Here is a 10,792-nt window from a genome sequence, read left to right on the forward strand (position 1 = left end):
AGAAAGTTTATTAAGTTTATAATTTTTTTCAATTATATCAAAACCTGAAGTTTATTTCTGGAAGTAGTATTCATAATCAACTTTAAACCTCAGTGGAAGAGAAAGAAGTGTGGAAACCATTCCTATTTGCCTTTTATACATTTTCTGACAGCCTTTGTAAGGTTTTACCTCAGCTGATACTGATAATTACACCACCTAGGTGATGACCCAAGAATTTAGGGTATATTCTCAGAAAGGAAATTAGTTTTCTCAAAAATCTCTGGGACTGCCTTCTCCTAACAAAATAAAATAAAACGAAAATTTTTAAAAAGACTTTTATTGAATTTGTCACAATATTGCTTATTTTAGAAGAAAAAGATCAGTTCACAAAACTGGAAGTACTATTAGCCCAAATGAGTCATTTTTCTTTAACTTCTGGGGAAAACCATTATGATACATATCACTTCTCTACCGCACAGCTTATCATTTTAAGTTGCTTAAAACCTCAGAAAATTCATTAAGTGAACGCTAACTTAAATAGATTTGGAAAATATATTCATATCATTTCTTTGGTTCTCTGCATTTTGATCGTGGCAGTAACTTTGTTTGCTATTATTTTGTACATGTTAATAAAGTGTATGCATATGAGCTCTCTGCTTCCCAAGAGAGAGATGAGTCTCAGTTTCCAAATCTGTAAAATAGCAGCAACCTGTTTCTGTGAAGATCACATGCCGTCATGTCTGTAAAAAGCTTAGCGCAGGCAACCAGTAAGCACTAAGTAGGGGAGAGCAAGCACCCTGCGATGGAGAAGCATACAATCTTGAAGCCATATCGCCTGCTTTGCAGAGCAGCTCCATGACTCGTAAGTCACTTCAACTTCCTGTGCCTGTATCTTCACCTATCAAGTAACAACGCCTACCCCACAAAGTTGCTACACAGAACAAATGAGTTTGCATATGCAGAGCACTCAGGACAGTGCCTGGCATATATTCAGTGCTCACTACACTGCAAACCAATGAGGCAGGCCTCAGAAGGAACCAAACCTGCTGACATCTTGATATCAGATTTCCAGTCTCCAGGAACTATGAGAAAATAAATTTCAGTTAAACAAAAAACCCGAAAAACCTGGAAAAGCACTTGTCATTACTTTGGTGAATGTCCCTCAATTTGAGTTTTCTCATGACTAGACTGAGGGTATGTATTTCTGACTCAGTGCGTCATACCAGGTCACATGATGTCACTCTGTCTTATTACTGGCAATGTTAGGGTGGTCTCTGCCAGGCTCTTCACTGTGAAGTTACCACTTTTCCCTTTGCAATTTATAAATATATTGGAGGAGATACTTTGGGGCTATATAAATATCACAGATTGGAGGAGACTTAAGGAGACATGACAAATGAACAGTGGGATCCTGGAGTAGATCCTGAAACAGAAAAAGGACATTAGCGGAAAACTGATGAAGTTCAATAAGGTCTATAATTTAGTTTATATACTGTGCCGATATTAATTTTCTGGTTTTCATAAGGGTATTAGACTATGTAAGATGTCAGCATTAGGGAAAGTAGGTGAAGGGAGTAGAGAAGCTCTCTAAACAACTTTTACAACTATTTTCTAAGTCTAAACCTACTTCAAAATTAAGTTTACAAAAGCTGCAGATTCTGAATCCATATGTCTGGACAGGGCCTGAGTCTGCAACTCTCTAAAATGCCCCATGCTCGTGATGCTGCTGGCCCATGGACCACTTCACTAGCCAAGGCCTAGGCAAACACAGCTGATGCTTTTCCCAGTGCACAATTTTCAAAGGACAATCAACTAAAATACATCCAGATTACACTTCAAGAACGGTAATCACTCCTTAACTGGAGGCATTCCTTACATTTTGGCACACTGAAATGTTCTTTTAGTACAATGATACAGTGAGAAGCCAAATGAAGAATCTGAAATCACAATCTTTGCTACAAGGCCCATCTATGGTTGGTCTTCCCCAGTGGGCCCTGGCACCCGCTCCAGTGCAGCAGAGACAGGAGAACCTCCACAAGGAATGCACACCATCCACCCACGCTTGCAATATGGAAGCAGCCATGGGGATCATAACTGGCCCCAGGTCCACTGAAGGTGGACGCCATCACCTAGGCCACTCAGAGGCAGGAGAGGGGAGCACAGTAATGGCAGCACAGGTTCTGGAATTCATGTTCATAGTAAGGGACTGGCCAGTACACATGGGACCTCTGCTTATCCCATTAAAATGATTTTTAACAGTGTCAAATAAACCCATAAGAAATAAAATAAAACGGCAGACGAGATTTTGCAAATTTCTGGCAGGCTAAGAGATTCTAACGAGGGCAAAGGGAACGGCAGTCTGAAGCACACAAGAGCGGGCACAGCCAGAGGAGAGCCCTCTGCAGAGAGCGAGGGCTGCACCTGCACACAGAAGACAGTCCTGGCACACAAGAGCTACGCGAGGGGACTCCTAGACCAAGTGGTGCACCCCCTAACTGAAGGGGTCTGCCTTAAGCAGAAAGGCCCAGAGAAGACCTGCCATCTGGCATTCCAGCTCCAAGCAGAGTAACAAGTTCCCAACAACCCACAGGGAGACCCACACATTTTCAAAGCCAGACCTCAGACTCAGATTTATCAGCTTCCTCTTGCTTTAGACAACAACAATTGCCAATAATTAAGTAGTACTCGCCATATGAAGCAAAAAGCCAGTATTTTTAAAAGGACGACAGTGACACTAGATGAAACAAGAAATCAGAACAAAAAAAAGAACTGAAAAAAGTCCTTATTAGTACCCTCAGTATCAAGGAGATGGTGCATAAAAACAATAAGCTACTATGAAAAAGGACAAAACAAATATACTCTTGGAAATTAAAATTTCAATAACGGCAATACATTTAAAATAGAGTTGGAATAAGAACTGAAGTCTTCTCCTGGAAACAAGAATAAAATAACACAGGAAGAAAATAAAGACAAGAGATTCAGAGGGTCAAGATGTCCATTATCAAACTAACAGGAACTTGGAAAGGTGAAGAGTAAAAGAGTAGAAGAAATTCTCAAATAAATGATACAAGAGACTTTCTCAGAGCAGAAGGACAAGCCCCCAGGATCAAAGAGCATGTCCTTTGGCACTCTGGAAATGCCCTAAAACCAGAGGATCCTAAAAAGTTACCCAAAAGGAATACAGCAACTTGGCTAAAGGTTCTCACTGAAATGAAGAAAGCCAAGATTAAAACACGGAGTCCTGAACAACCCCAGGTGTGCAACAAAGGAAAGCATTAGGATGACGCCTGTGCTGGCGTGGAGTAATCAGTCCAGATCAGAAAAAGAAGACAGAGGGCTGGAGAGGTAAGGTTGGAGAGATCTGACACTTCTCCTTGAAAATTTAAAACAATGTTAGAAGTTGATGGAAGCAGACAACACAAAGAAAAAGAAAGACCTTTACAAACAATAGAAAAAGCAAACAGCTGTATTAGAAGGGAAATGCACTATTTGGCTGGGAAGCAAGAATATTTGCAGTTATAAACAATTTGAGTTCATCGAACTAGTGAATTCAGGGGGTAGAAAAAGTGGGATATGATGTGAAGAGCTAAATCATATTATTGTAACAAAGTCAAAAACGTGTACAATAATTGTTTAGAGCTATGAATAACTTCTTGAAGAAACAAAAAGATGGAAGTCTCTGAGAAGGGGGACTAAAAGGTGGGATGGGGACTGTTGCTTCTCATTGTAAGTTTTTCACGACATTTCATCATGTACATTACTTTAAAATATTAAATATATAAAGCCCGGCTGGTGTAGCTCAGTGGATTGAGCGCAGGCTTCGAACCAAAGTGTCGCAGGTTCGATTCCCAGTCAGGGTACATGCCTGGGTTGCAGGCCATGACCCCCAGCAACCGCACATTGATGTTTCTCTCTTTCTCCCTCCCTTCCCTCTCTAAAAATAAATAAATATTTTAAAAATATTAAATATATGTATGTTTAATTTTTTAAGGACATTCAAACCTTGGCTCTGTGTGTCTTAGGCAAGTCAACTTAACCTCCCTGAGTCTCGGTCACCTCACCCACTACACAGGGCAATCTCTAGCTCATTGGGCCACTGTGATGAGAGACACTGTACATGAGCAGCACACTCCCAGACACAACGCATGATCCGTAAATGGCAGCTGCTTTTTTAAAAAGTAAAGCCAACGATGGCAGAATACATGACAAGAACATATGAACTGCAGAACAAAGGGGAAACAGAGCTGAACGTATAGAATTAAATTTATAGGCAGTTTCGGTGTTTTGTTTTACCACTGGGTGTTGGTACCAGAGTTGTCCTACAAGCTGCATGTAAAGTGATCAATCATCTACTTCCGGATGTACTGTTTCCCTCCCTTGGGAAGAAAACCAGCCTGCGCTCAGCCCTTTGACTCGCCCTACCCCCCCTCAGAAAGCAGGGGGACAGCGCCATTGAGAACCACTCAAATATCCAAAGTTATTTTTGTTTCCTGAACTTCCAGTTACAACTCTACCCTTAGAAAGGACTGTCTCCTCTCATCAATTGGTTTGGTTTAGTGCTAGTTTTACCAACCCAATCAGGCTTTGGAGTACATTCAAAGGCATTTGGGAAGCAGGTAACTGCAAAGAGAGAGCAATCACCTGCTCCACCGCCAGACTCTAAACTGTGCCCTCCCTGGTCCGGGCAGGAAAGCCCTCTATCCCTCGAAGTCACGCTTGTTGACAGTTCTTCGGGGAATATTTACTTCTCCCATATCAAAGTAACCCCCAGCGTCCCATCAGAAACAAATCGGTCCTCTATTAAGGCAATGTGTCCAATTCGCTCACACATTGGAGGTGGAATGCACGTCTTTTTTAGCCATGGGGTCACATTCCTAAAGGATTAAACCACAGAAACAGCAACAAGTATGGGGGGGGGGGTCTGAAATCCTCATTCAAGGTCTGGATAACGGGATCCGATCATCTCCGACGTCTGAAGTTGTCTATTCCTAAACCGGCACCTTATGCCCTTATTTCCCTTTGTGAAACTATAAGCAAATTAAGAGGATGCTGTTTGTGTTCCTGACTCTAGGGGCTCCATCTCACACTGGTAACTCAGGATGCCAGCCGAGTCGGAAGTCGGACTGACAGGAACTACCATACCGCAGGGTCCTCCTTTGGGTGCGTTTTCAGTTTCCCATTTCCCATAGAAGTGAGACCCAGCCCGCCCCCTCCTGTAACTGCAAGCCGTCGGTCTGCAGGGCGTCCTTCGGGACGTCTGGGAGCAACTATTGCAGGCCTGCTCCCCAAGTTTATAGGCAGCTGGCAGGGTCCCGGGGACCGGACCTGTCACCCGGACCGTCCTACGCGGCGCACCGCACGGGGGCGGAGGGGAGGGAGGCAGATTGCAAGTGCAAAAGAAAATTAATGACAAGAAAACAAGAGCCTCCTCTGGGAAGAAAACAAGCGTGCGCTCGGCCCTTTGACCCAGCCGCCCCGGTATCCGAATGCTGGAGGTAGAGCGCCGTGCGCCCACGGGAGAACGCAGGGACTGGGGGGCCGCAGAACCCGGGGGGCTGACAGAGCTGAGGGCGCGCCAGGAGGGGCTAAGAGGAGCAGCGGGGGTTAAGGTGGTGCCGGCAGAACTAAGGGGGGCGGTGATGCCCGGGGACGCCGAGGCCGTTGGGGCGTCCGGAGGGGCTGACAAGGCTGAGAGGAACGGCGAGGGGAGAAAGAGTACCCGCAGATAAAGGGGGGAGGGCGGCGGGGCCCGGGGGCGCTGAAGGGGCAACCGGACGGAGGCAGCGGGCCGTTGGCGGGCCAGGCAGGGAGTCCTAAGTAGGGGTGACGAGCGCGGGAGCCGCGGCCGGAGGAGGGCGAAGGGAGGAGGGAAGAGGGGAGATCTCGCTCTCGCTCTCGCCCCGCGGGAAGGGGGAGGTGGAGACGCGACCGGCTGCGGGAGCTGCAATTACCGTGTGGGCTGCGGAATTCTCGTGGTGTTTGTCGGGGAGCTGCGATAATGGCGCCCGTCCTCGCGAGAGAAGCAGTCGATCTGCGCAGGCGCTACGAGTCGCTTCCCGCGGCCCTCCGCCCAGCACAGTCTGCGCAGGTTCCCGGGACCGTGCTCGGAGACCCGGGGCGGAGCTTACAGCCCTAGGCCTCTAGCTTGCGCTGTCGCCCCGCGCCGGTGACACCCGAGCATGCGCACGCGTCCTGCTCCCGCACCCGGTTTGGACCTCCGAAGAGTTCTTACTTAGACAGGGTGCGCCCGGGTTCCTCGGTAGCCGGTGAGAAGTCGCCTCGGTGGGCTGTTGGAGGAATTTGCATTTTCTTTGAGATTGAATGAATAGGAATTAGTCCCCCAACAACTACATATCCCGGAGGTCCCTGCGCGAGTCGCAAGCGGTGCATTCTAGGACTCGTAGTCCCGGCCTCTGCGCTATGCCTGCCGGTACTGGTAGTCTCTTCATACTCTGGTCGCCAGGTCCGCGCTGTTGGTTGTTGGGACTTGTAGTTCATATGCTCGGGTCTCTGCTGCTGGAGCGTGCAACCGTTTCCCCTCTGACGGGATTCCCCCCCGGCAAAAATTGGTGTTGCTCAAGGGTTTCCAGTATCATAAATACAGTCTTGAGTGCACGTGCGTGGTAAAAATCTATTTATTATATGTGGTATATTTTTACATGTAATTAATATGTGCCAATATCATAATATGTGCCAATGTAAATGTAAGCTATATGGATATAAATATAGTATGAATGTGGTTGTAATATATTTATATAGTATAACTACGCATTTGTGGGTACTCGTAGAAAAAAATCCCAAATTATGGACAATTCCCAGGAATGTTATTTCTGTTCACTGGCATCATCTTTGCTTTTCATGTGTGTTGGAATTACCACTGCTTTTCATTTTTCTTTTTTATACTCGCCTGTATTTTCTGAGTTGTTTACACTGAGCAAGAATTTCTTTGATCATCCGAACGCAAGACGATGGAACTATTTTCATCTGGTAAAAAAAAAAAATGCTTTACATGAGTTTCTTGCTCATTTCCTTTTTGCCAATAATAAAAACCTGATTTAGGGCAGCAAACAGCTGTGCAACCTTGTTAAGTCTTTTCCAGAATTATCACTCAGGGTTTCTGCTGAGGCTGGTCACTGGATTCCTTTGCAGGAAAAATGCCTTAAAGCAATTCCAAAGAAGAACCACAGAAGGTCGTCTGGAAAAGCTACCAATATGGAAATAAGATAAATCCTAAGTGGAAATGAGAAGCCCATAGAGATTGGAAAAATTGCTCAGCAAGCTCACATGGCTGGAAAGAGACAAAAGCAGGATTTGGAATCCCAAACACTGGAGTGCACTCACACGGAGGGTTGGAGGGTTCCAAACACTCACCACAGACATCCTGAGATGGGGCCCAGGGCAAGTTCTAGACAGCTGTGCCTTCTACCCCCTGCCTCAGTCACAGCCAAACACAAACACTCAACCATATAAGAATTCTTAACATGCTGCATTTGACAGAAAAGCAGATAAACTTAGAATTATGTTCTTCATATTATTTCAAAGTATCACAAAATCCTCACTTGTAGCTCTCTCCCAGGTGTGGTTTTGCCTGCTCCTTCCCACCCAGGCCTTGCACAGTGCTTGACTCCAAGACACTGATGACTAAGTCAGGGTCAAAAATCAATCAAAATTATAATTGGGCCCTGGCTGGCGTAGCTCAGTGGATTGAGTTCGGGATGCGAACCAAAGCATCGCAGGTTCGATTCCCAGTCAGGGCACATGCCTGGGTTGCAGGCCACGGCCCCCAGCAACCACACATTGATGTTTCTCTCTCTCTTTCTCCCTCCCTTCCCTCTCTAAAAATAAATAAATAAAATCTTTTTTAAAAATCTTTAAAAAAAGACTTAAAAAATTATAATTGTCCTGTGTTGGAGTCACTGACTTCTCTTTTTTGTTTTCAGTGTTTCAGATTTATTTATTTTTCATTTTGCTGCCCAGGAAGCTCAACTAGAGGAAGGTGTCAATATTCATATCCAGCTGATTAAAACAAAAAATTTAAATGCTTTGAAATTGGCAAAGACAGCTGTCTACCAACGAAGAGTCACTCCATGACCACAGAGGACCCTTCTCCCTGCCAATCAGGTTATATAAGAATCCAGTGGAAGTTCCTGAAGTTAATTAGGCTGAAGTCATGTTGGTGGGGACTTTATAGGAAGAGAGGGAGGTGCACTCTGGCCTGAATGGCACCAGAAATCGAGGACTACCTAGATGTACACGCACTGGGCACTTGAGAAGATCTCAAAGACACCTTCCTCAATACCAGGTAATGCCCACCTTAGCACAACCTGGAATCCTTCAGAATGGTTCTATTCCTGAAGATGTCACTAGGGTAGAGAAAAGTGGCTTCTTCATGAAGCCCTTAGTTGCCAAGAAAATTTCTCTAGAAAACTGAGCACACCTGTTCATAGGAGCAGGCCTGACCTGGGCTTTGTATTCAAGCTCTTCTACAGTGAGTGGTTGAGCTTCACACTCACAGCTCATGAGGATCTGGGGAGGAATCAAGAAGCAGAGTTTGTAAAGGGTTTAGCAGAGTATCTGACTCAGGAAATTACATATAACCACGTGTGGAGTTACCATGCCTTGAGCCACAACCGTCTTATTTTAATCCCCCTTCTTTGTGAAGAACATAAAGTTCAGAGAGATTAAGTAACACACCCCAGGTCACACAGCCACTGCAGGGCTAGAACTTTGAGGAGCAAGGTTGTGAGATGTGGCAGTAAAGGTAGTTAGGATGCAGGCTATGCAGGTAGGTCCCTGTTGGCCAAGAGACAAGTTTTGTCTTGATCCTAAAAATAATGGGAAGCCTTTACAAGGTTTGGGGCAAGAGTGAATATGATCACATTTGCATTTTCGAAAGTCGCTCTGGCTGGAGTGTTGGAAAATAAATTAAGGGTAGGGAGGAGGGGTCCTGAATAGATTTGGGGAGAGCACTGGAGGAAGCTGTGGCGGGGTTCCAGGCCAGAGATTAGGGGGACCTGCACCAGGACAAGCCTAGATTTGGATGCAGAGAATTGGACAGAATCAAGTGATTCCAAGGGGTGAAATCAATAGGGATGACAAACATTGAGGGCAGAGTAAGGAAGAGGAGGCAGCTGGGATGCCAAATGGGCCTACATTCATGCGAAATTGGATGGTCGGAAGCACCACTCCCTGAGGTGGGGAACCCTGGGTGCCACTGACCACCATGGTTGTGGAGACTGCCAGGAACAATGCTTCTCTGTTGTTGCTCCAGCCAAGGGGGCCTCTTCTGTGATTTCTCCCCCACCCCAAGGCACTTTTGTCTACTTCACACAAAAGCATTGTGTGGGTTCCCGGCACCTGCTGGAAGAGATCAGGTTTGGGGGTGAACTGGAGTCCTGGATATAGAGCCCATAGGGTAACCCAGGGGAAATGGGATAAAGCAACACCCAGCACCCACTCTAGCCCCATCTCTCCCTGGCATGAATTCCACCCAGACACGGGACAGTCCACAGCCACACACAGATATTCTGGGCCATCAAGATATTTAAGGACTGCCCTGGCCGAGTGACTCATTTGGTTGCAGCATCATCCTATACACCAAAAGGTCATGGGTTTGATTCCCTGTCAGGCACATGCCTAGGTTGCAGGTTGTGTTCGATCCCCAGTCAGGGCACAGACAGGAGGCAAGCAGTTGATGTTTCTCTCCCACTTTAATATTTTTCTCTGTCTCTCACTCTCCCTTCCTCTCTCTCTAAAACCGGTAAACATATCCTTGGGTGAAGTTTTTTTTTAAATTTAAGAAAAGAGATTTAAGGACCAAGAAGGGATGTCTGCAGCATGGCAGAATAGGAGGTTCCCCATCATATCCTCCCTTAGCAACAATAATTTGGCAGCCATCCATGGACAGAAGCACCTCTGTGGGACCTTTGGGATTCAGGTAGTAGACTGTTGAAACCCTGGTGGAGCCCCAAACCAAGGAGGGTCGTTTTGAGCCAGCTGCCCCCAAGTGACAGACCCATTCACCTTGGTCTCAGCTACAGATCTGGAAACAGACCATCCCACCATCCCCCTGTGGACTTGGCTACAGTTCCATTTGACCTTCGCCCTGCCACCAGCATCATCTGCCAAGGGACCCAGCAAGAATCAGGCCTGCCATGCCCCAGGTTACAGGCCCACTGAATTTGGTTCTGTCTGTGAACACTGAAGCAGCTTGAGACCCAGCTCCAGCCCCTCTTAACCATGATTCAGAAGAAGTCCCACTCACCCAGGATCCAGAAGGAGGCACACCCACCCATAATTCAATATACCACACTAACAAAATGAAGGGTAGAAATTACTTGATTGCCTCAATTGATGCAAAAAAGCATTCGATAAGTTCAACATTCAACAAAGTATAGAAGGAACAAACCTCAACATAATAAAGTCCATATATGTCAAGTCTATAGCCAACATCGTGCATGGTGGTGAAAGGTTGAAAGCTTTTCCCTTAAGATCAGGAACAAGACAAGAATGACTGTTCTTATTTAACATACTACTGGAAGTCCTAGCCAGAGCAGTTAGGCAAGAAAAAGAAATTAAATGCATCCAAACCCAAAAGAAAGAAGTTAAATTGTCTTTGTTTGCAGATAATATGATCTTATACATAGAAAACCCTTAAGACTTCATCAAGAAACTATTAGAACTAATAAACAAATTCAGTAAAGTTGCAGGATACAAAATCAGTATGCAAAATCAGTTGCATTTTTATATACTAACAACAAATTGTCTGAAAAAGAAATGAAGAAAATAATCCTATTTACAATAACACCAAAAT

The 10,792-nt window shown here is 45.5% G+C and overlaps 1 protein-coding gene across 5 annotated transcripts in view; it reads right to left on the minus strand.

Annotated features, from left to right (window-relative positions):
- LOC123806078 (BTG3 associated nuclear protein) overlaps positions 1–6,173 on the minus strand; it is a 139,753-nt gene extending 133,580 nt beyond the window's left edge. For all 5 annotated transcript variants that reach the window (XM_045819085.1, XM_045819087.1, XM_045819086.1 and 2 more), the window contains exon 1: positions 5,931–6,173. The gene's annotated coding sequence lies outside the window, so the exon portion shown is untranslated. The remainder of the gene's footprint in view (positions 1–5,930) is intronic.
- Between the last annotated feature and the right edge of the window lie 4,619 nt (positions 6,174–10,792).

The sequence above is a fragment of the Phyllostomus hastatus genome, unplaced genomic scaffold, assembly GCF_019186645.2.
Source record: "Phyllostomus hastatus isolate PE091 unplaced genomic scaffold, TTU_PhHast_1.1 phas_scaffold_345, whole genome shotgun sequence".
Taxonomy (NCBI): Eukaryota; Metazoa; Chordata; class Mammalia; order Chiroptera; family Phyllostomidae; genus Phyllostomus; species Phyllostomus hastatus.